The 6,378-nt window shown below is 41.8% G+C and overlaps 1 non-coding gene across 1 annotated transcript; it reads right to left on the bottom strand.

The window, feature by feature from the left end:
- Nucleotides 1-1,430: 1,430 nt before the first annotated feature.
- LOC145606964 (small nucleolar RNA R71) lies at nucleotides 1,431-1,537 on the bottom strand. The gene has a single exon (XR_014105468.1). It is a non-coding gene; the product is annotated as a small nucleolar RNA R71 (small nucleolar RNA).
- Nucleotides 1,538-6,378: the final 4,841 nt, after the last annotated feature.

Here is a 6,378-nt window from a genome sequence, read left to right as displayed (position 1 = left end):
TGTTTAGGTCTATTTTTAATAGGCAGATTAATTTATAAATGGTTAAGTCGAGATTCGACAGATGAGAATTAATGTTTAGGTCTAGTTTCAATAGGCAGCTTAATTTATAAATGGTTAAGTCGAGATTCGACAGATGAGATTTAATACCAGTAAATTAATTGTGTGATTGTAATACGTAGCGAAAGCCCTTTACAATCTGGTTAATTGATGCATTGATGATTGACTATTATTGATTATTGGTATTGCATGATAATTTCTTATTGAATTGTTTTAACGTTTTACAATTGCGGCTTGTAAAAGTATAGCAATATTGAATTGATGAATCGAGCAGATGTTAATTTGATATTAAAGGCTATTTTCAATAAGAACTTAGATCTAGTAAATTGCGAGAGCCTGTTAGATCTATGGTGATTAGTAAATTGCGAGAGCCTGTTAATCGTGTTATTTATGCAATGTCAATGATTGATTACTATGTTTTACCCTGGAGTATTAGTTATTGGTGAACCTATACCCTAGATCCTTTCATATATTGTTTTCTCTCTATTCTCAATCTTAGTAGTTTAGTTTCTTATTCGAATATAAATATTGGTTACTCAGATAATTTAGATTATAATAATTAATTAGGAGTAAAAAAACTTGTTTCCCTGTGGAGATCGACCCTACTTCCCTATCTACTTTAGTTAGAGGACTTAGGTATTTACTTTTGATTAGGGGATACGACTGTACCCTGTCAAAATTTGGCGCCGTTGCCGGGGAAACGGTTTTATTTTTATTTCTGATTGTTTTTGTAGTCTAGATTATTTCCCTTTTTGTCTCAGAGAGCGTTAGTTCTCTGAGACAAATCTCATATTTGCTTCTAGTTTTTGATTATGCCCAGGTGTTCCAGATCAGGTTACATCCCATTCGATCCTGAGATCGAACGTTCCTTCCATAGACAGAAAAATCTCTACAAGCAAATCCTGGCGGATTCTGGTGATAATAACAATAATCACCGAAATCCTCCAACTGGTTCTAGCGATTCAGAGACATCATCAGACGCAGAATCAGAGATGACGGCTCCAAAGAAGCTTAGTGATTATTCACAACCAAAGCTTACGGATTTTCCACATCTCACCCCTACTCCGGCTCTTGATGGGGTTCAATTTGAAATTAAACCTCAATTTATAACGATGATAGAGAGGAAGCAATTCAGTGGAGCCAAGGGTGAAGACCCGAATCTTCACATTGCCGACTATTGTCAATATTGCAACACCATCAGGCAAGCCGGGGTCACTCAAGACCAAATCAGGGAGATTCTCTTTCCCTTCTCTTTAACTGGAAAAGCTAAATTGTGGTTTAATGGCTTAAAAAGAACTACACTTGGTATAACTGACTGGGAAACTCTTGTTTTGAATTTCTATAACAAGTATTATCCTGCAGAGAGAACAGCAGTATTACGGAGTGCGATCCAGAACTTTGCCCAAGAAGCCGATGAATCTTTATATGAGGCTTGGGAGAGGTTCAAGGACTTACAAAGAGAATGCCCTCACCATAATTTAGCGCAATGGCAGTTAATCCAAGCCTTTTATAACGGCATTGGAAATTCCTCTAGAATAATTTTAGACTCTGCAGCTAGTGGGAGATTTATGAATCTTAATGTTGATGATGCAGGTCAGGTTATTGAAGATATGGCAATACACAATTCCCAATATGGGAATCCCAGAGGATTTGCTAACAAGGGAAGCATAGTGTCGACTTTGTATCCTTTTTGCAAGCTCAACTGACCTCTATTTGCCAAAAATTAGATAATCTGAGCACTGCTAATGTAGCCAATGTTTCTGCGATTAATAATAATTCTAATGAGGCTTTCTGTGAAAATTGTGGTATTGTAGGTCATTGGGAGCAAGATTGCAGGAGTTCCGTGGAGCAAGTTAATGCCTTCCAAGCTTATAGGCAGAATAACTCATACTCCAACACCTACAATCCTGGGTATCGGAATCATCCGTACCTTTCCTACCGGAGCACTAATGTTCAAAATCCACCACAACAAGAACCACAGGCGCCACAGCAGCAGAAATATTATCATCCCAATGCTAGCCAGAAGAACCAACCACAACAAACCCCCTCATCTTCCGACCCTTCTCTGGCGGAAATTAGAGCAATGTTGGTTAATATGCAAAAGCACATGGAGAGTAGAGATGCGACAATTTATCAAATTCTAGCGCATAATAAAATTGTAGATAATCAAATTACGCAACTCTCCGCTACTCTACAAGCCCGCCAACAGGGAGCTCTGCCGGCGCAGCCAACCCGACCTACGGATCAAGCATTTGCAATTACTCTAAGGAGTGGTTCAAACTATGAAGGGCCCTCTATGCCCAGAGTTGATGAACCTGTTTTATTAAATAATGCTAATCTTGATTCCGTTAAACCAAACAATGTAGTTGATAGCCCTGCAGGGCTAAAGGATAATACTAACATATCTAATTCTACATTGCAGGGTACAACTCCAGAGAAGGTGGCTACTCCAGACAAGAGTAATAATGCTCCAAAGCCAGGGCTAAAGGATAATACTAACATATCTAATTCTACATTGCAGGGTACAACTCCAGAGAAGGTGGCTACTCCAGACAAGAGTAATAATGCTCCAAAGCCAATTATCAAACTTCCATTCCCCAATCGTCAATTGAAGACAAACTTGGATAAGCAGTTTGGTAAGTTCCTGGAGGTAGTAAAAGATTTGAAGGTAACAGTTCCCTTTACTGAATTAATCACACAAATCCCTTCGTATGCAAAATTTATGAAAGAAATATTGACGAGAAAAAGGTCTATTAGTGAGGTAGAGACAGTAGCTTTCACTGCAGAGTGTAGTGCCGTACTTCAAAATAAGTCTCCACCTAAATTAAAAGATCCGGGTAGTTTTTCTATCCCTTGTCATATTGGCAATCTCGTGATTGATAATGCATTATGTGATTTGGGTGCTAGTGTTAGCGTCATGCCATTATCTGTGTGTTCTAAGTTGAATATGGGTAAATTAAAAGCTACCAACATAACTCTATAAATGGCCAATCGTTCTTTCAAATACCCCTTAGGTGTTTTAGAGGATGTCCCTGTTAGAGTAGGTAAATTTTATATACCTGTAGATTTTGTTGTTCTTGATATGGTTGAGGATATGCAAACCCCAATTATTTTGGGTAGACCATTCCTTAACACTGCAGGAGCAGTCATAGATGTAAGAAGTGGTAAGTTAACATTATCAGTAGGGGATGATAAAGTTGTTTTTAATCTGAACGATGCCCCTAAAAGCTCCATGACTGAGGAGAAATGTTTCAGTGTTAATGTGGTTGAAAATTATTCTAACAAGCCCCAAGCTCTTGAAAAAGATCCCTTGGAGGCGGTATCTTGTGTTGCATCCTTTTCAGATGAGATAGACAAATGGCAGAAGGAAGTCGATGCAATAGAAAGAGCGTTTTACACTGTTGGTCTTGGTTTCGAGGATGAACAGGTGGAATCGATCGAGCAAGTTGTGCGAATCGAGCCCACGATAAGTGTTCCGCCGGATCGATTTGCAAGTGTTGAACGCAATGACAATTTGAAGCAACCTTCGATCGAAGAAGGATTTTTAGTGCGTAGCATTGAAGATCCCCCAGTCCAAGTCAAGGAGGATCCACCAGATAAGGTGATTTGGCGTCCCACAGGGTATGTCAGAAAGCCGCATCGCAGCCTGAACACCGCTAGACCGGGTGAGAAACCACCCGATCAAGCGTTAGGCTAAGGGTCCTAGATATTGTACTTGGTAAGAAGGTCATGCGGGACCTAGATAAACCAGCGCTTTGCGGGAGGCAACCCGTATTTCTTGCTTTCTAGACTACTTTTTCCTCTTTATTTATTTTTATTTTTATTTCTATTTTTTAGAGGCGAGGAGAGTGAAATTTTACCGTTTATAAGAGTTTTTGTACAAGTATAGGTTTAAGAGGTCGAAAGACTTAGAAAAATTTGAAGACGAAGAAAAGTTAAGGAAAACTGACCGGGCACGGGCCCGATCGGGCGGAATTCGCCCGATCGGGCGCGAAAGCAAGGCATATTACCAGCCTTAAATTCGCCCGATCGGGCGCGCAAGGAGAGCTAGAAATCGGAGCTAATTTCGCCCGATCGGGCGCAAATCGAGTGAAGGAAAAGATATGTCGGGCGAAGCTCGCCCGATCGGGCGAGTAAAAGGGCGAAAATTTCGTTCGTGTTCGCGCCCGATCGGGCGGAGCTCGCCCGATCGGGCGCGCAACTGAGTTTCTGGAAATCAAGTTTATCCGCCCGATCGGGCGAGGCTCGCCGGATCGGGCGCGCCTATTTTGGCCGTCCCTTTAAACTTTTCCTCCTCTTTCTTTCCTCACTTTCTTCTTATTTCATCTTCTTCTCCATTACTTTCTCTCTCTAAAACCTCCATTTTTACACCTTCAAACTCACTTCTTTTTCAAGATCTCCTCGTATTCATCCATCAAAACCTCAAAATTCTTACATATTATTAATCCTCACATCTCCCTCTACATTTCCTACCTATTTTCTCCCACTTTCTCTCATACTTCCTTCAAACACCTAGAGAGAGAAAGCTCCAAGCATCAAATTTTTCCACATATAATGGCCTCAAAACGTTCAAGGACACAAAAGGGTGAGAGTTCGAGGGCACCACAACCAACGGTCAACCCGGATCTTCAATTCCGAGATGGGAGGAGGTTGTCATTACCTCGGAGGAGCAACGGGCTAGGATGCTAAACCTTATCGATCGCCAGGTAATATCTACCCGTTTTATTCATCATCCCACACTAGTTAGGTTAGGCTTAGATAAATATTTGGAAAAATTGTTCAAAGGTATAGGCATGAGTGGTTTCTTTCAAATGTGCCATGATACGTATGACTACTTAACATTAGAATTTATTTCAAGTTTTAATGTTATTAAAATGAATGCACTAATTACTCATGTACAATTCCGATTATTAAACAACGATGTGAGACTAACTCTTAAAGAATTCGGAAAGTTGTTTGATTTGAAATCGGATAAACCGATTGAACCCTCTCAAGACCACACCGTCGTGGTCTATAAGAGGCTAACTGGGGAGGATTTAGTTAACCTCCAGCATGCCAAAGGGACGTGGATTCAACATCTCGTCCCAAAACTTTGGCAAAGATTTGCCGGCCTCACTATTTTTGGGAGGCATGAACCGGCAAATGTTAGGAGAGATGAATTGGAACTCTTGGAATCCTATATAATTCCTACCGCCGAAAAATTAAACATACCCCATAGGATAGCCAATCACTTCCAAAGGGCGGCCAATGCGGCCGAGGCTAGTAGGTCTAGGGCACCTATTTATTTTGGGGGGGTTAGTGACCCACATTACTAGAAAACACCTAGGTTGGAACCCGGATGGCCATAGGAAAGTTGTAAGGTCAAACCTCATGGACCTAGCCTATTTAGGGAGTTTGAATTGGGTGCAACCCGTGGGGGGTGACACTTGGTGGATAGGCCACCGACAATCGGGTAGGAGGGATCAAGCCTTTACCTTACCCAACCCCGCCTTGACCAAATTTGAGAAGGGGAAGCCTTCTTATACTTTCGAGATTAATGGTCAAGGTGAAGTTCAACCACCTCACCCTTCACCACAACCCAACCAATCCCCCCTAGACCATTCACCACACTACCAACCACCTCCACCCTTCACCTATGGCATACCCACTTCCTCGGTCGACTATAACGTCGACCCCAATGCCCCTATGACTTTTCGGCTTTTAGGAGCCAATTAGACCGTATTGAGACGGGGCAAGGGGGAGTTGAGGGTATGATGCAAAACTAGATTCTAGGTTAAGCACCTTAGATGGGCGGGTTGGCTACATAGAGAGGAACCTCGGGAGGGGTCTATACCCCATGTATGACGATTATGCCCGTCGGGGGGCTATTCCTCCCGATTCACTTACTCCCTATTGGTTCCAATACCTCCAAGGAGGGTATTCTCACCCCGGTGCATATGGTACTTATGTGGACTACTCTTCAGTCCACGGATATGGGGGTGATGCTCCTTTTGGGGGTATGGGGGGAATGTGGACCCTAACTACTTTGCAGGTGGTTCGGGTTACGGTGGTGATGGACCGAGCCAGGGTGGTGCCGGTTCGAGTCATGGAGGAGGATATGAGAGGATGGATGACGATGAGGAGTAGCTCTCCCTAGCTACCCTCCCAAGTCAATGAGGGCATTTCTTGATTTGGCTTGGGGGGAGATTTCTTGTATATATGGTAATCCTCTTTCTCTTTTCTCTATTTATTGCTTTCCTAGTGTAGTTTTTATTGCTTTCTTATATATGAAAAATACAAAAAAAAAATTCAAAAATATGTTCCAATGAATTATAAATTATG

This window comes from Chenopodium album, chromosome 2 (genome assembly GCF_948465745.1).
Source record: "Chenopodium album chromosome 2, dcCheAlbu1.1, whole genome shotgun sequence".
NCBI lineage: Eukaryota > Viridiplantae > Streptophyta > Magnoliopsida > Caryophyllales > Amaranthaceae > Chenopodium > Chenopodium album.
This window is presented reverse-complemented; position numbering and strand designations above follow the sequence as displayed.